The sequence below is a fragment of the Silurus meridionalis genome, chromosome 4 (genome assembly GCF_014805685.1).
Source record: "Silurus meridionalis isolate SWU-2019-XX chromosome 4, ASM1480568v1, whole genome shotgun sequence".
NCBI lineage: Eukaryota > Metazoa > Chordata > Actinopteri > Siluriformes > Siluridae > Silurus > Silurus meridionalis.
In genome coordinates this window covers 39,822,985-39,842,667 of record NC_060887.1, presented here as the reverse complement: position 1 = coordinate 39,842,667, position 19,683 = coordinate 39,822,985, and the positions used below count along the sequence as shown (strand labels likewise).

The window sequence follows — 19,683 nt, the reverse complement described above, 5'->3', positions numbered from 1 at the left end:
AAGAGATCAGTGTTGACTTCTGTATATCTAACAGCACAGACACTCCCCTATCTACAACTCTAATTTAGAAGGTGCAACAGCATCTATACTTCTTGAGGAGATTTAGGAAAATCTATATGTCTCCGGGTTTTATCCTGTGTAACGCGTTGAGTCTGGGTGAAGGGAGAGCTCGCTAACTCCAGTTGCAACAGAAATCATATAAGCACAGACAGGTTTCCAAAACTCGTGCTTTTTATTTTTCTTGGCAACAGCGTTACAGGTTAATCAAGGAAACTTAGAAATGAGCATCAGAAAATAATAAGGACATATTCCTCGGTCTTGCACACATGCAGTAATAACGGAAAAAATGCGGCGGCAGGCAATTCCCAAAATGCCACACTGCTCTTAAAGTAGCCACAACATATTTCACCCGTTATAACTGCTGTATCATTGGAAGCATCATGACCAACTCCATTATGGTGTGATGTGGAAGCTACACTGTGTCTACAGAAAGCCAGCAAAGGCTTTCTAAAAAACTACCTGCAATTCAGAACCTTCACCACAGCAGAGATCACTTCATCATGGACTCATCACATCCCTGTGTGTTTAACCTCCATCCACCCAGAAGGAGATACAGGAACATATGCACCAGAACCAGCAGGTTGACTCACTGATACTTTCTACTACAGTAATCATCATGCAGTTCTACTCCAATCTGTACATTCTACATCATTCTGCACAATTATTCTGTATATAATAACATTATTCTTTTCAATCACTCTAATCAATTATTCTGTATATAATTCATTGTAGACCAAAATTGAACTCTGTGGATGCCATAATACACAACATGTTTGGTGGACAAATAATACCGCACATCATTCCAAAACTACCACATTACACTACCACATTCCCCACACCTCACACTCTTTGCTAATGGACTCTCTGAACAAAAACTTATGCTCACCAAGACACTGATTATTCCTCACCTCACACTTTGTTATTGCACGGACTGTTTACACAAACCTTTGCTCATTTGCACACTGCTCTTCTTGTATTGCTGCTCACCATAAACTTATCACCACAGTACATATACCCGTTCTCTGTTTATAGTTATACCAATATTATGTACACCGCTTACATCCTTCTGTAAATCTCTGTGTATAGTAATAGGCATCTGTATATCATGTTCATAATACATATATATATTCATCTGTATGTTATTGTTCATAGTACATATATATTCATCTGTAATTATATTCACAGTATTTATATTCATCTGTAATTATATTTATAGTACATATATATATTCATCTGTATATTATTGTTCATAGTACATATATACTCATATTCATCTGTAATTATATTCATAAGCATATATATATATATATATATATATATATATATATATATATATATATATATATATATATATATATATATATTCATCTGTATACTACATTGATAGTACATATACATCTTTAAATTACTGTTTATAGTCTATATTTTATTTTATTTAACTGTAAATTCATGTACAAAACTATATATCCTGCACTTGCTGTTATTGCACTCTGGTTAGACCCAAACTTCATTTCGTTGCCTTGTACTTGTACATGTGTAATGACAATAAAGTTGAATCCAATCTAACCTAATCTAAAAAAACACTAGACCAACAGGAAAGTATGCAGGTGGGAACATCATGGTGTGGGGCTGTTTTTCAGCATATGGTACTGGCAAACTTCATATAATTGAAGGAGAGGCATTAATGATAAAACTCTGACTGCATATTGTATATTATTTTATTTTAACTGATTTGTGTTTTAGATAAATCTGTGATTGAGTGTGAAACAAAAAGGTCAGGACACTATTTTGATATTTTTAAATTAAAATGTGCACAGAAAAATATATATTTAATGTCCCCTTGTGATTTTGTGTTTTTATTGTGATTATGGATCTCCATCAGCTCCAAAACAATGATAACATTTATATATAAAATCTACAGTCTCTCACTACAACCACTAATGATCAATAATTTTGATGACGTCATTCTGCACTTTAGCTTTTAGCAATGATTTAAATCACATCAGTAAACACTGCTTACCTGATTGGAGTAATGAATGATAATCATGATCCTAATCAGTGCAGTGTCATTAGTGTTCATTTACAATAATAACTACATTTATGGAATTAGTAACACATTTATGAAATCATTTTAAAATGACTTACTCAGCTTTTCTGGATGCTTTGACCACTGGCAGCAGCCTCAGAAGACATTCATCTGATCCGTCATATTTCCTCAAATTAAACACATCCAGATTCTCTTCTGAGTTCAGCAACACAAACACCAGAGCAGACCACTGAGCAGGAGAGAGTCTGACTACACTGAGACACCTGGAATTACTGCTGTTCAGGTAACGTTGTACTTCCTGTACTAGAGAATCATCATTCAGTTCATTCAGACAGTGGAACAGATTGATGGATTTCTCTGGAGATGGATTTTCTCTGATCTTCTTCTTGATGTACTCGACTGTTTCCTGTTTGCTGTGAGAGCTACTTCCTGTTTGGGGCAGTAGGTCTCGTAAGAGAATCTGATTGGCCTCCAGTGAGAGACCCAAAAGGAAGCGGAGGAACAGGTCCAGGTGTCCATTCTCACTCTGTAAGGTCTTGTCCACTGCACACCTCAGGAAATCAGACATGTTTGATTTGGTGAAAAGATCTGACAGATTGTTGATTTGTTTTTTTGTACTCTTTTTGTTGATAAATGAGAGAAATGTGTATAAAGCAGCCAGAAACTCCTGAACACTCAGATGTACAAAGCTGAACACCTTCCCCAGGTGAAGCCCAAACTCCTCTCTGAAGATCTGAGTACACACTCCTGAGTACACTGACGCTTCTCTGACATCAATGCCACACTCTCTCAGGTCTTCCTCATAGAAGATCAGGTTTCCTTTCTCCAGCTGTTGGAAAGCCAGTTTTCCCAGTGCCAGGATACTCTCTCTGGTCTGCTGAGGATCAGGGTCACATTTCTGATGGTACTTTTGGTGCTTGTGTTTGATTTGAAAGATCAGGAAGTGTGTGAACATTTGAGTCAGAGTCTTGGGGATCTCTCCACTCTCTGCTTCACCTAACATTCTCTCTAGAACAGTGGCTGAGATCCAGCAGAAGACTGGGATGTGACACATGATGTAGAGGCTTCTGGAAGACTTCATGTGTGTGATGATTTTATTGGTCAGGCTCTGATCACTGATCCTCTTCCTGAAGTACTCCTCTTTCTGAGGATCACTGAACCCTCGTACCTCTGTTACCTGGTCTACACACTCAGGAGGGATCTGATTGGCTGCTCCTGGTCGAGAGGTGATCCAGAGGAGAGCAGAGGAAGCAGATTCCCTTGATGAGGTTCGTCAGCAGCACATCCACTGAGGCTGATTCTGTCACATCACACAATCTCTCATTGTTCTGGAAATTTAGAGGAAGTCGACACTCATCCAGACCATCAAAGATCAACACCACTTTATTCCTCTCACAGTCTATTAATCGTAATTCTTTTATTTCTGGGAAAAAGTGATGAAGAAGATCCATCAGACTGAGATGTTTCTGCTTCATCAGATTCAGCTCTCTAAAGGGAAGTGGAAACATGAAGGTGACGTCCTGATTTGCTTTTCCTTCAGCCCAGTCCAGAATGAACTTCTGCACAGAGACTGTTTTTCCAATTCCAGCAACTCCTTTAGTCAGCACACTTCTGATGGACTTGTCTTTAAAGAGATCATTACATTTGATGGGTGTCTCCTGTGTTGCTGGTCTCCTGGACACTGTCTCAATCTGTCTCACCTCATGTTCATTATTGACGTCTCCACTCCAACCCTCTGTGATGTAGAGGTCTGTGTAGATCTCATTCAGAAGTGCTGAGCTTCCATGCTGTGAGATTCCTTCAGTAATTCTTTGACATTTCTCTCTCAGTTTGGATTTGAGTTTTCGCTGGTACACAGAGACGAGTTCTGATAAAAAGAAGAATAAAATGTAAACTCTCTGATCATCTCTGTGAGCTACTGATATTTTCATAGCTGTATATCATATGGAATGTCAGTACTGATGTGTTATTATATTGTGTTGATAAAAGCACATCATTATGATGAGATGTGTTTAATAAATGTACAGCAGTTTCCTTCCTCTGAAGATAAAGTGATGTTAGAACCCCATGAGCTCTTACTGTTCTGCAGTGTGTTAGCGAGATCTGTGTGCTTCATGTTCTTCAGGAAGTGCAGTGTGATCTTCAGCACTCCCTCTCTGACACTGCTCTGATCCTCCTCATCCTCCACCTCCCTCTCAGAGCATGCTGGGTAATCTGGACTCAGGAGCTTCTTATATCTCTTCAGTTCATTCTGTAGCAGAGTGATGACTTTGTGCTCCAGATCCTGATTTAAAACAGAATAGAAATAAATACAAAAACACTAGAATGTAACATGAGAATGTGTTTATTACTGAAGATAAATCTACATATTTCAATTATTAATCATTATGTTCCACACGGATTTATTTACATTGCAGTGAGAGTGGAATAGACACACACACACACACACACACACACACACACACACACACACACACACACACACACACACACACACACCTTGAATATGGCCTCTAAATGACTCTTCTCAGTGATATTTGATTTCTTCTTCTGCAGTCTGTGAACAAATAAAACACTTGTTAAAAGTAGAATAAAGACTATAAATCATCTTCATAACTACAAACACAAAGCAGTGAATACACACATATTACAGAGATGTTTGATTATGTGAGAGTGTGAGTGATAAAACACTGCACTCATACATTCAACTGTCCTCACCTCAGATCAGTAGTACAGTCTGTGTCTCTAAAGAGTATTGGAAGATCCATTGACTGTTCACTCTTCATGGACACACAGCTGGGTTCAGGTGAGTCTGATCTCTTACCCTGAATCAGACTAAACACACACAACCACTGCATCATTATTACTGTTCTGCAGCAACACTGAATAATGAAACTGGAGTTAAAATCTGATGATGTTCTTATTAACACTGATCCCATTCTTTAACCTTCATACTTTATCCAGCTACAGGGACAACTTGGGGTTAGACGTGTTGCTCAGTAGCTTAATGTCACTAATCATCAGCTGGTTTTGAACATCTGGAGACAAAGCTGCTGAATTCAACTCTTCACTCGTCACTTTTCACAGATACACATCAGAGTCTGATCTGTTTAGTGTTGGTGAATGTGAGAACATTTCTATTTTTCACAGAGTCACAACCTTCACTCACCTCTCATCTTTCTTTATTTCCTGTTTCACAGACTCACTCACTTTGGTTGTATTGCCTCCCATAACTACACTTATAACCTAGAAATGTGACAAAATATAAATACTATTATAAGGAACAAATAAAATATGAAACAGGAAATGATAAAAACATTAAAGGACCATTCATACTGTCAAATTTAAATCTAGCACAAATGTAGAAATGTATAACTTATTAATGCAGTGAGAAAACAAACATGAAATCGTCTTGTGTAAAAGTAGAAACCGCTGAGTTCTTACAAAAAATATCACAAAATACATCCCTCTATTGTTCACATGTACATGTGATCTTTCAGAGAGCAGGATTTTCAGGTAGCAGTGAAGCCCATGTCACTGTGAGCACACACTGTGAACAACTTGAGCTGATGTCAATCCTAACATCAATTCTCTAAGACTCAGCAATAAAAAGCAGTTCTATTTAACACATTAGATTCCTCTCTTGCAGATTCATTAGAAACAGTTGCTTATCGAGTCCCATTTCACCAGATCTTTAGCAGTAATTTGACCTGTTGGTCAACAATCTCTGAGCAGCTGGTAGACAAAAAGTAATAATTCAGGTCTTGAGATCCACAAGGTTTTGTATCTTTCCTTTAACAGGATGTGTGATGTGGATAAATAAACTGTTGGCCTGACCAGAAGCAAGTCTCCACTGATCTATGCATTTGCTGTATCAGTGCTGCAGGTGGTTGGAGCACATTGAGTTTGTGCCAGTTTTAGTATTAAGATGGTTCTCACACTGGTTCTCTTAACACATTCCTCTGTTATCTGTTCAGTGTCTATAGGATCTTTATGATGTGAGTATGTAAGGTATACAGAAAGTCTTTGTCTGGGCTCACATATCTCTAGTTACTATGTTTTCTTACCCAATCAGGAACAGTTTTAGCTCAGTTTTAGTTTTTTCCAGTGTGTATATATAACTGTCTGTTTTCTGCAATAAACTAAAGAAGAACGTATGTGCCATTCTGTGTGCTGTGATTCCTCCCTTATCAGAAATGACACCATGGACATCGTAGATCGTATAGAAATAATCTCCAAGAATTGATGAAAAAAATCTAACAACAGTTTAAAAATCCCTGCTTTACAACAGATTCCCAGTGCTGTCATCTACTGGGCTCGTTCGCAAACCTACTGTGGTAAACATTCTGAGGACTTTTGTGCAAAAGGAAAATCACAGCACATCTCAATTCTCACAAAGATACAGATATGTTCAGTTTTCTCCTGTCCTCTGAGTTTTTTCTACTAAAATGAGCTGGGCTTCACGGAAGCACATTGCATTCACACAAAAACTAAAAAAAACAAAAGAAAAAAGTTGGGGCAGAGGAGCATTTTAGCATATAACAAGGGATCTGACGTTCCTACATTCTTTGCTCGGAAGCGCCTCATTGGGCAACAATGGAGATGTAGCAGCTATAATATGGTTTATCTTGATGACTGTTTAATAGTTAAATTAGCTACTGGACATTTCCTCACTGACCCGCCCCTCCTGCTAATTAATTTACTTACGCTAAGTCTTGCTTCAGTTAACAGCCATTAACTATTATTATTATTATTATTATTATTATTATTATTATTATCATTATTATTGTTGTTGTTGTTGTTGTTGTTGTTGTTGTTGTTGTTGTTGTTGTTATTATTATTATTATTATTATTATTATTATTATTATATTTTAACATTGTCTACTAATATGTTACACATTCTGACTGTCCACTTGATAAGAGTTTGTTTTATCAAGTGGACGGTCAGAATGTGTAACATATTAGTAGACAATGTTAAATATAATAATAATAATATTTAATAATAACAACAACAACAATAATAATGATAATAATAATAATAATAATAATAATTAAAAACATGTCCTATCGTCCAGATGCCAAGTCATTTGCAAATAAAAAAAAGTAAAAAATAAAAACATTTTTAAAGCTGAGTGGGATCATTCGGATCGGACCCTCCAGTTTCCCGAACCTGCCCAGTTCTTTGTTTATGGACTCAATAGAAACGGCAGCATGTTAGAGATTGTGACTTTAGTAGCAGGAGCAGAAAGCAGGGTGACTGATACAGACACCTCCTTCACCCACAACCTCTCAGTCAGCTGGTTTATTAGCGCTTCCGTTTTTAGAAGCATAACACTGTCCTCTACAGTCACCCCGGGCTGCGGTACACACCTGCACCCGTTCCGGAGAGACAGAGGAGGAGCGCCCCCTACAGGCAGACGCCATACCGGCCTACTACTACTACTACTAATTGCGCTGCTATCGGCGGATTTCTGCGCTCAGTTACTTCTAACTTATTCTCCCTGTTTCATTTCAGCTAATAATAAGAGGAAAAAGAAAAAAAAGGGGAAAAACACCGCTTTTAAATAGAAAAGACAGAAAGATACGTCCACGCTCTCCAGACCATCCAGCTCTCTCTCTCACACACACACACACACACACACACACACACACACACACACACACACACACACACACTCCCAGCATGCAGAGAGAGAGAGAGAGAGAACTGGGTCAGTCATTACTTATTTATTTATTTATTTATTTATTTATTTATTTATTTATTAATAATAACAACAACAACAATACTACTAATAATAATAATAACAATAATAATAATAATAATGATAATAATGATAATTATTATCATTATTATTATTATTATTATTATTATTATTATCATCATCATCATCATTATTATTATTGTTATTATTATCATTATTATCATTATTATTATTATTGTTATTATTATTATCATCATCATCATCATCATTATTATTATTATTATTATTATTATTATTATTATTATTAAAGTTAAGATTAGAAACCAGATAAAAAAAATATGTAAAACTATTTATACCAGAAAAGAGGAGAAAAAAGACCTTACCATAACAATATAAAAACCAGCATTCAATCAGAAATCCATAAAGAATCATTAATATTTTGATAAAGAATAAACAGAAGCCCATTTATACCCCAAATACTGCAGTTTCACTACTAACACGTAATGCGCATGCGCTCCCCTCTGCACCCTGAACATGGAGACTGTGTTCACTGTGATGCAGAACAGAGGCGATTTCTTTAAGACTGCAAGGGAAGCTCGGCTTCCCTTATAATGTCACAAAATTAATGGTCAAATATGTACTATTTTATTAACATTTTATTGACTAAAAATGCGTTAGAAAACGTTCATCTCAAAGACGAGTTCGTTCAGAATCAGTTACATATAGCAGGTCGGCTGACTCGATTTCCTTCTCATACATTCCCGCAGCGTCACAGTGCATTTCCCTATTGAAGCCCAGCGTCCATTGACTTCAATGGGGCTGCTTTGAACGGTTTTTTTCAGCGCTTCGAAACTAGACGGTCATTGGATAAACGCTGCGATTATGTCCCGCCCACGGACGCTCAGCGTCTCTGGGGGTGAATGGGGAGTGGGCTGGCCCGGACTCCGAGCTTCTGCGTGATGATTGGAGGGTCTGTCGAAAGATTGCATCTCCTTTTGACTGACAGCGATTCTGTACTATAATCACTGAAGCTATTCGCGTTCAGTCCCATCGCGGATTTCTCAAGTTCAGTCGAAATAAAAACTGCTGCAACCTATTTCTTTGATATTTGCTTGGCGAAATTGCTTGATTTTCATCATACATTTCACACAATTATACACCACATTCCTTGTTTCAGTTTTACAGAGTTTAATATTTTTTTTTTAGATCGTTCATTCATTCATTCATTCCTTCATTCATGGCCATCACTTTGATTCAGGAAGACTGAGGTCAGAACTTCAAGTCCTGTATTCAGATCAGGACTTGCAGGGTAACAGGGGAAAGCTGTGTGATTACTTGGTGTTCCTTAAAGACATGGAGTTGGACAGTGCAATGCCTCAGCTTTACAAACTGTTCTCATTAGTGGCAACAATTGAGCTACATCTGCAGGTGTAGAAAGGAGCTTCTCCTGTTTAAAGCGACTCAAGTCCTACACCCGAAACACAATGGGCCAAGGCCGTTTAAGCAGCCTAGCTCTGCTGGCCATTGAGAGGACACTGGTCAAGTCACTTGAAAAGACTCCTAGTTGGTACGACAGGGTCACAGACCATTTTCTTGAAAAGGAACGTAGGGCAGAATTTACTTTTAAATAAATAGACAATTTTATGATGTAGGCCGAAAATGAGCTTCCCCTCTCTGACAGACCAGTAGCCGCCACTGATGAAGAACTGATTCCTAAACTCCAACCTGCTCCTTCATCTCGTTTCTTTCCTTTGTGTTTATGGCTGTAATGTTCTTCCTTTAGCCAAAGCGCTTCTTTTCACTTCTCCACATTTTTCTGCAGTGTTGAAACAGAGCTTTGAATGTTTCCGTCCTCAGGAAAGAAATGTAGCCTCCTTCCCCTCAGCGCGCCCGGTGTCCTCCTCCTGATTCCCCGCTGCTCTCACACTACCATCCGGCTCAGAGCCGCCATTAGCGCCGCCTCCTCCTGTCTCCTATGCGGAGCCGCGAGCCGCTTGTGCCCGATATCAGCACATTCCCAAGCCCGCATGCTGCCCTGCTTCCATCCACCATCTACATTCTCCCTTCATCTTTCACACCAAAGGAGATATGGAGCGGATTTTCCGCCGAGTCGAGGAACATCAGAACCTGTCTCCTGAAAGTCATGATGTGTTTAGTGACGGCTGTTTGCAGGAACACGATCTGAAAACAAATCGCGATTTTCCCCAATAAAACACTTTCACGCTCCAGAGCTTCATTTGGGAAAAAGGAGGAGAGTTTGAAATAAAGATCCTTAAAGAGAGAAACACTGCAGGACACATATTTACTTCACTCCAACATGGTGTGTGTTCCATCTAATCCTGGATCATCTAACGGTTCACTATCAGGAAATCAAGTCCTACAGTAAACTGTAGAAGATCCAACTTCAGGAAAAATCACCTGAACTGTTCTTCATCCAGTGTAGATTCATAACATTCACATCTTCTAGCTTTAGATTTACAGAATTACTGTGTTTTTCTCCTGGAAATGTTTTACTTCCTCTCTTCATAAAATGGAGTTTCTACTTTCACTTTGACTTCTTTATTCCACAGAGCAGGAATTGAGTAGGTGGAGTCAGGACACACACACACACACACACACACACACACACACACACACACACACACACACACACACACACGCTTATACAATAACTAGAGTTTATTGGACACTGAATCTGTCACTCCACATGTACAGGAGGTACAGCAGCTGCAGCAGGAGAAATGGGTTTAATTTAATAGAATTGATAGACAGAATGGTATGTGATATGAAAATGTTTGTATTAAATATAATTTGGTTTGTGATCAGGCCAAATTTGAATCTATTTCTAGAGCCATCAGTAAATCTACTGTCTGTCTAATTAAGTAAATTCTCTCTCATTCTAAATTCATAACATTCATATATTTCAGCTTTAGATTTACACACTTACTGTGTTTTTCTCCTGGAAATGTTTTAATTTTAATTTTCATGAAATGGAATTCATAACTTTAACTTTTATTCAATTTCTTTAAAGGGCAGGAATTCAGGAGGTGGAGTCAGGACACACACACACACACACACACACACACACACACACACACACACACACACACACACATGTAATACTGTTTATAATTTTCAAAAACACACATACAAACACAGAATATTAAACATTTTTGTTTATCAGTTTGAGAAGTGCAAAACTAAATAAATTCACAATTATAATTCAGACAAACTGGAAAATGAAGTTTCCCAGTTAACAGATGCACTCGGGACATTTCTGGTTAGATTCGTATGATTTGTATCTGCTGCAGACTTTCCTCTCGACCCACTCCCATTTGCTGAATTCATCCAGATTCCTGAGTTTCCCTGCCCACAGCAGCAGCCGCCCACATACATGTAGAAAAATAGTTTATTCCAGTGATGAGCCACACGACCCACTTTCACTCGCCCAAATACTGCAATGAATTACGGTATGTGACTGGACCAGGTCTGGTTGCCAGAACTCGGGCCTCATATGGACCATAGCATAGCCATATCTCAGCCAAATGCATGACTAGAGCTCACTCTATTCTGGTCCTTTGTAGGACCAAGTTGGTTCCACATGTCAGCCTCAACAAAACCTTCAGCCTTTTTACACACACCCTTTGGCCCAGATGAAAAATGCCTAAACAACATTATTCTAAAACAAATATTTATTGTTTTACATTTAAACAAAACATTTTAACAAACAAATAAAAAAACCTGCTTGAATGTCACTGCCATGTTTCTCAAAGCTCTTGAACATCTTTGTTTCAGTTCATAAACAAGCAGCACAGAACTCTTTTCTCTTTATCCTCTCTCTCCTGCCACCAGCCCCATCCAGGACCAGATACAGTCATCTTTTAATGGTGAAATCAGTTTCCTTCTCTGTGGCTGCAGACGTCAGGTGGTTCCTCCTCACAGCTGCTGAAACATACATGTAAACATGGTTTGAAATTAGCTTGTGTATCAACAGCTAATGTGGATATTTAAAGCACAATTACATTAAAACTGAACCCAGGACCTATTGGCAGATATTCTGTAACATCTACACATAAGCATGAGCTGCTACCATCCTCCTACCAGGGTCCAATATGACTCCAGGAGAAAACCAGTCTAAGCAGTTACTTTTCACAGAGCCATGTGCAATTCAATAATAAGTACAGATAAACGATTCTACACCATTTGTTCAGCTGATAAGAAGGACAGTATGAATCATGTGACCCAGTCATGTATGTCTACACATTAGATTTAAACTGGTCTGTGTGTGTATACAGTAAATCACACCAGAATATCTCGGGTTCAGTTTTAGTGGAATTATCAGTTACACTATGTTTTACAGTGTCCTTGTTACACAGTGAACATGTTCATTTAAGAACAGAGTCAGATTATTGAACAAGTACTTACTATAGGGTTAGTATTAGAGTTTGGTTTAAAGTTCCTGCATGTATTTATTCATAATTTACTGTTTTTATTATAGTGATGTAACATGTAGCAAGGACACTATAAAATAAAGAATAACTGACCTGTTTTTCTTTTTCTCTCCCCTGTTCACCACCATCCCTCTTATCTACCTCCTCCCTTCTCTACTTATACCTTCTTCCTTTCCTCTCCTCTTTTCCTGTACCCTCTTCTTATCTCATTCTCTTTCCTCATCCCCCAATTTCTCCACTCTCTTCTTTTCCTCTGCCCTTCTTTTCTACCTCCCTCTTTCCATCTCTCCTCTCACATGTCCTCATCTTGTTCTCCTCTGCTTTTTTCATCTACTCCCCTTGGACCTGAATTATCAATTTATTTAATTATAATAAACAGCACTAATGATAAAAACACATTCTTCCCCCTACATTCTTTTACTTTTATATTTACTCAGTAAATTCCAGTCTTCACTTCCAATGTCACTGTGATCAACAGCTTGAGGTAGTTTTTATCCAGATTTATTGTAGTCATGTGGGAAAGTAAAAATGTAAGTAATTTGAAGTAATATATAACATGAGTTGAGTTTAAAGGAAGAGGTGAAAGAATGTAACGTACCTGATGTAAAAACAATCCTGTCCTTATGGGGCTTTCGTTCATCTCCAGGACATTCTTGCTACTGTACAGCTTTACTACAGTATAAGAACAAACAAATACAGTATTATTCCCCTTTTTATGGAGATTTTCAGGCTTGAATCCACGTGTAATTTTTGATTGATGAACGTGTGTCTGTTCTGAGTGAAATTTTCTGACTCATGGATTCAAGAATTGGTAGATTTTCTTTATAAATAATAATAATAAAATATTATAAGTGATTACTAGCTGCCAACCACTGACAGATAAATTGATATATAGATGTATAAGTAGAAATACAGTTATATAAAATGAAGCTTTGCTGCAGAGATGTTCAGGGCGTGTAGATCTTTAATTTCTTTCTATAAATTGAAGAATTTCTTGCACTTGCTGTGTTTCTCGACTTCACTCTTCATCTTGATTGTACATGATCACTTGCTTTAACACAGGATTCTTTCTGTGTATGAACTAAAGATTTTTTTACCACATTATTATTTGTGTTTAAAAAAAAATAATTAAAAGTAGCAATGTAGCTATTACTTGATGTTTCACTGGAAGCTCTGCATCAGATGAAGGGGACTGAGTTGGAGTGAAAAATATTTTCGTCGCCATTTTTTTGTACAGTTGCCACATATGTTTTCCTTTTTTCCCCTCCAAACACAAATAATTTAATTAATATTTTTTGTTACCTAAGAAATCATAAAAAAAAAAGTAATGTTCTTTAGGGTAACAAAAAAGTACACTGCAGTTTGCACTTATTACCTCAGAAATCAGTCCAGTGCTGATCAAAATTATTTTTGTGTAAAATATAATATTGCAATGTACTTTTATTTATTACCTCAGAAATTATTAATATTTTAGGAACTGCTTTACCCGTTTTGCTGTGTGACATGGAGCGTTGTCGTGCATGAACACTGCGGGCTGATTGGGTGATGAACGCAGGGAAGGAACCATATGTTGTTGAAGAAGGTTCTGATAAACATTTGCATTCACTCTGCCATGTAGCTGTAGAAGAGACCCAACTCCTGCTGCAGAAAACATGCCCCAAACCATCACACTTCCTCCTCCACTTTTCACTGACTTCTTTACACACTTTGGGTTCAGTCTTTCTCCAGTTTGTTGCCGAACATATTGTTTCCCATCGGACCCAAATAAATAAACTTGCTTTCATCACTGAAGTGAACTTTGGACCAGTTCTCCTCTGTCCACACAACATGCTCCCCTTAAAGCTTAGTCTAGCCCTTTGATTCTTTCTGCTAATGAGAGGTTTGGTCACTGGAGAGTGGGCTTTCAGTCCAAATGCTCTTAAACATCGAGACACTGTATGACGAGACAGATCCTTACCCTGTTCAGTGCTGAACTGGTGAGCAATTCCAGCTGCAGTGTGGAAACGATTATACATTGAGATCCTCCGCAGTATCCTGTCCTCTCTTGTATTTGTCTTCCGTGGACGACCAGCCTTCTTGGCGGACTTGAATGAGTTTGTGATGTTGTAAAGATTCAATATTCTTGAAATCACAGATTTGGAATGACCAACTTGTCTTGCTATGGCTAAAAGGGTCATCCCTTTGGCCTTCATCTGGACAACCTGCTGCCGGAGGCTTTCAGTCACTTTAGAAAGGCCCACCATCTTGCAGAGTCAGTGAAACTGAAAGTTAGGCTGCCAGTTAAATAGGGGTTGACAGATAATCAAGGAAATTATCACCAGGTGCCAGATTAACACCAATAACTTGAAGGTATCTGAAAGTGTTCTCTAATTTTTATCAGTGTGTTTTCTGGAAAATAATGTTTTTTTTGGAAATGCCCTAGTTATTTTGTGTAAAAGGTGTTCTGGTAGCATGGTATAGAGAGGACAAAAACTCCTTCAACTGTTGAGCAGTGAAGATGACATTATTTTAGAATTGTTCAATTGTTAATAAATTGTTCTCTAATTTTGATCTCCAGTGTACATTAAGAAAACACTGCTGAAAGCTGACTGACTGCATTTAAATCGGCTACATGAAGTGTGTGGAGACTCAAAGAAGCACATCATCTCAGTGAATCGAATCTTTTCTCTAAAAAGAGTCATTTACTGGTCCTTAATGTGAATTACATTGTTACGCCGGTAGGTGGCGACAAATGGGCGTTTGAATCATTCGAATGCAGTAAAACCCTGTTGTACGAGCAAACGAGCAAACGGAGATACGAGCAAACTTGCTCGCAAAATTGTACCCTGTTTCACGAGCAAATTTCGAAGGCACGAGCAAACCCACGCTGCCGGTTCACGTTTTCGGCCGAGGGTATCATCAGTCTCTTAGTTTATGATGTATCACTCGGTCGCTCTCGTTGTTCAGTGCAGCAAAAACTTAACTTTTTTTAGTTTTATATTTTTATTTCACTAGAAATCCTGAAAAATGTCACAAGAAAATCAGTGATGGTGCTGTGAAAACGAAAGTAAATAGAGTTACCATGGAAGCCGAGGAGGTTACGAGCCTGGTGTGCGTCTCACACTCGCAATCAACCACTACCACATGAGTAAGTGTTAAATTATGTTTACATTATGGTAATTTGTGGTGTATTTGTTTGTTAAAATAGGCTACAAATACTTTTTAAGTGCAGAAATAAGCGATTGAATGAGGTCTCAGAACGGATTAAATCACTTTTACATTCATTCTTACTGGGAAAATGAGTTTGAACGTATGAGCAAATGTACCTACAAGCAATTTTCAAGAACGAATTCTACTCGTCCAACGGGGTTTTACTGTATTTAAATCATTAAAACTCAGATTGCTTTAAACACAAAAAAAGTTTTCCATCGTCAACATTTTTCTTTTCTTAAAAAAATGCTAAGAGTAGTGTGTTCAATTTAAATCTTCCTACTCAAGTACATTTTATTATGATGTTACTGACTAATAATTTTTAACCGTATATACAGTTATTGCAGAAAATATATTTTATTTACAAATAACACAAATACAGATACAAATGAGTACAAATCATACTTAAATGAAGAGACACCAGTTTATTTTTTATTTTTTGCATGTTGTGCAGGAATTATAAAATCCTGCAGGATTGTTCACGTGTGCAGCACGTGTGCTGGAAGTCCTGCACAAACTGTCAGTGTGTCCTGCAGGATTTCATAATTCATACAGGATTCCAGCAGGTATCCTGAATTATAAAAAAATATAATTCCTGTAGATTATATTTGTAAGGGTTTGATGTTAAAGGTAACACCAGAAGGGGTATAACAGGTGTTTATAGACTTTAAATACAAGGATTGAAAGGATTTCCTGTATATATTTTATATGTTTTGCATTTGTTATTCAAGCAGAATAGTTTCATTTACTCATTTTATATGTGACGATGCACAAACTGATTCTCTTCCATTATAGTTTCATGGAAACGTAATCCAGGACCTGTAAATCATTTAAAACTTAAAACTTGTTTCTATAATTCTAACTTAAAAATAAAACCTTTTGTAATTATTTTCATCTAAAACTAAAACCTTGGTTTATTCGTTTTTTGTTGTTTAATATATAACTTATTTTGAACTAAAACCTTTTGAGTTGATCTATTGTTTGACTCTTTTTGGAGTCAAAAAGGTTCGGATTAAGAATCAGATCAATTCATTCACTATGAAGAGTTGGTTCAGAGATCTAATTCACATAACCGACTCACTTGTGAACGACACATCAAAACTGACTCATCAGAAGAATCATCCACTGCCTCAGATGTGGGAGTGAAAATGCTGCTCTTTATTATCTTTTATTCATGTATGAAATAAAAAACAGTAGCGCTAATAATGAACACCTAGATTATGAAAATAAAATGTTTCAGCTGCTAAATTTATTTCACTAAAAAACCTTTTATAAAGTACTTCAGGTAAGTAGCTAACGTTAGCGGCTAGCTGAAAATTAGCAGAACTTTTCCTGCAGTTGTAAATCAGTTTAGTCACTGCTGCTTCATAAACCCTGATTCTTTTAGGATATTTAAATAAACTGCCATAAAATGTAATGTGAATAAAATGTATGTTTTTTTAAAAATCCTTTCAGAAATGCGGTGGAGTTAGCTTGTAGCAGCTAGCTGTGTTAGCTTCCCCTGAAGAAGACTGGAGTGATGAAGGACACTCACCTAGAGGTTTTCCCCATCAGGAGTGTAGAGAAAGAGAGGGAAAGAAAGAGAAAAGAAAAGCAGAGTGTAGACAGTATGCAGAGTGTAATATAGGATTTAGAAACGTTCTTGTGTGTTGGCAGTACATACAAAACATCCCATAATAATTAGGTAGATACTTTTTTATGTGTTTAGTCTTTTTGAATTACAGATTAGGAAGAAGCTGAAACTGTAAAATTCATGATCACATGCTGTAAAGACCAACAATCACCCATTGTACCAGTGAAACTCAATACCTATAACCAAACATAATACACTTATAATAAGAATTGAGTGTGTGTGTGTGTGTGTTTTAATCTATACTTTTTTATTTATTTATTTTTTTGATAGGGCAAAGCAGAAATATTGGTTGACTGGGAATCTTCGTATAGGAAGATGGTGTATATGGACTGTATCTGCAGCTATCGCTCCTTCATACAGAGGAGTTGGCAGAGAGGACACGCGATTCCCGACTCTTTTGTTTGTTTTCTGTATTCACAGTAATCTGGCTGTCAGGTCTCCAGAGTTGGAACTCGCAACACAGACACTATGTTTTTTTAACTTTAAACGGGATCATTTTTATTCAACTTTCTCTCCTCAGCCATCATGTTCTTGAGAACCACTGCCAGCATTTGCAACCGTGTGCAGTGTTGTGTCATCTCAGAATCAACAACAGTAATATGTGTACATGAGACAATCTTGCATAACAGCATGGCACTGTTTTGTAACTACAAGCACATACTTTTATGAATCAAATTGGTACACAAGGAAACTGAAAAAATGCCCATAAACTAAATAAACAGTACAACATTCGATATGTTACATCCATGTCTTTATTGTACTCTATATTGCTGAATCGTAAATAAATTCTTCTGAAACATCTGAGAACTGACAAGCCACTGACCGACCACCCCTCCACCATATTTGAGACCCAGTGCTCTCTACAGTTAGGCAAAGCTCCACCACAGCCATATCAATGTTTGTGACAGAGTCTAGTACATGACCATTGTATTTCTCTATCTCCTGAAGGAGCTTTTTGTCTTCTGCCAGCTTCCTTCGAAGGTGGTGGCGAAGCGTGCTGTAATTGAAGTGAAATTTTTCATTTAGAATGACAAACAGGTCACTCAATGGTCCAGTGTGTAACATTTAGGAGATACACACGTTCCTGAATATAAGAATTGTGAATTAATTACTTTAGAATGGGCAGTTTTTATCTAAATATGGTCACCTTCCAAGGAGGCCGCCATGTTCCTATGGTACCCCACAACAGAAAAACATAGTATAGTGGTTCTATAGTAACCCCATTCTGACGGTAAAGGATTTGCTTCCGCTGCCTCACACTAAGGTAAACCCCTCAATCGACTGCTCAAGTCCTCCGTGTGTGGAGCCTTGACTGGCATGAGATGTATCAGGTGTTTCTGTAGAAATAATTGTAAAAGCAAAATTTTTACTTTCATTGGTCCCCTATCCAAATGTTCAAGTATAAAATGATTGAGTTGTATAAAACTCACCCTGGCATCAGCTAACGTGGTGTATTGTACTTGTACTGATGTTCCTCAGACCAGTCCATACTGACGGTGGGTCATTGGCTGACAACTGTTTTTTCCAGCTTTTCAGAGTAAGAAAACATGTATGAACCATGTAGATAGCAGTACATTTACATTTACATTTGCGGCATTTAGCAGACGCCCTTATCCAGAGCGACGTACAAAAGTGCTTTGAGTCTCTAGTAATGAATAAATCTACACTGGTATGCCAGATTACAAACTTAATATAAATATAACTCTTGAATTTTACAAACTTGGAAAGTGCTAATTTAAGTGTTTCAGGAAGAGGTACGTCTTCAGTCATCGCATGAAGATAGTCAGGGACTCCACTGTGTGGACATCTAGGGGAAGTTTATTCCACCACCTTGGTGCCAGAACAGAGAAGAGCCTTGAAGAGTACTTACCTCTCATTCTGAGAAAAGAAGGTACCAGTCGAGCAGTGCTGGAGGATCTCAGACAGCGTGGTGCAGTGCGAGATGTGATGAGGTCACTGAGGTAAGATGGTCCTGATCCATTTTTGGCCTTGTAGGCAAGCATCAGTGTTTTGAATCTGATACATGCAGCTACTGGAAGCCAGTGAAGGAGCAGCAGTGGGGTGGTGTGGGAGAACTTGGGCTGATTGAACACAAGCCTTGCAGCTGCGTTTTAGATCATTTGCAATGGACGAATAGCATTCAGGGGAAGACCTGCCAGCAGAGAGTTGCAGTAGTCGAGTCTTGAAATGACAAGAGACTGAACAAGCACCTGGGCAGCCTTTGTGGACAGCAATGGTTGAATCCTTCAGATGTTGTAAAGAAGAAATCGACAACAACGAGCCACATTAGTGACATGGAAGAAGGACAGTTTATTGTCCATAGTTACCCCAAGGTTACGAGCAGTGGCTGAAGGGGAGAGCAGAGAGTCATGAAGTGTTATTTCGAGGTCTTGTCCTGGAGATGAATCACCTGGGATGACCAGCAGTTCTGTTTTGCTGGGGTTGAGTTTTAGTTGGTGAGCACTCATCCATAAAGATATGTCTGTCAAGCATACTGAGATCCGATCGGAAGCTGTGGTATCTGATGGAGGGAAAGAAAAGATTAGTTGAGTGTCATCTACATAGCAGTAATAAGAAAACCCATGTGAGGATATGACTTCA

General features: G+C 37.9%; 1 protein-coding gene, 2 long non-coding RNA genes and 1 pseudogene across 3 annotated transcripts in view; 1 reads left to right on the top strand and 3 right to left on the bottom strand.

Moving 5' to 3' along the window:
* The window catches only part of LOC124385173, an 11,116-nt pseudogene extending 6,089 nt beyond the window's left edge, over positions 1 to 5,027 (bottom strand).
* Positions 1 to 19,683, bottom strand: part of LOC124385134 (NACHT, LRR and PYD domains-containing protein 4E-like) — a 205,458-nt gene that overhangs the window by 109,009 nt on the left and 76,766 nt on the right. The gene's annotated exons all lie outside the window — the stretch shown is intronic.
* Positions 16,568 to 17,814, top strand: LOC124385180. Its single transcript, XR_006925698.1, has 2 exons — positions 16,568 to 16,734; positions 17,353 to 17,814. It is a non-coding gene; the product is annotated as an uncharacterized LOC124385180 (long non-coding RNA).
* On the bottom strand, positions 17,819 to 18,990 carry LOC124385179. The gene is made up of 3 exons (XR_006925697.1): positions 18,953 to 18,990; positions 18,513 to 18,610; positions 17,819 to 18,419 (listed from the first exon to the last, which is right to left on the bottom strand). It is a non-coding gene; the product is annotated as an uncharacterized LOC124385179 (long non-coding RNA).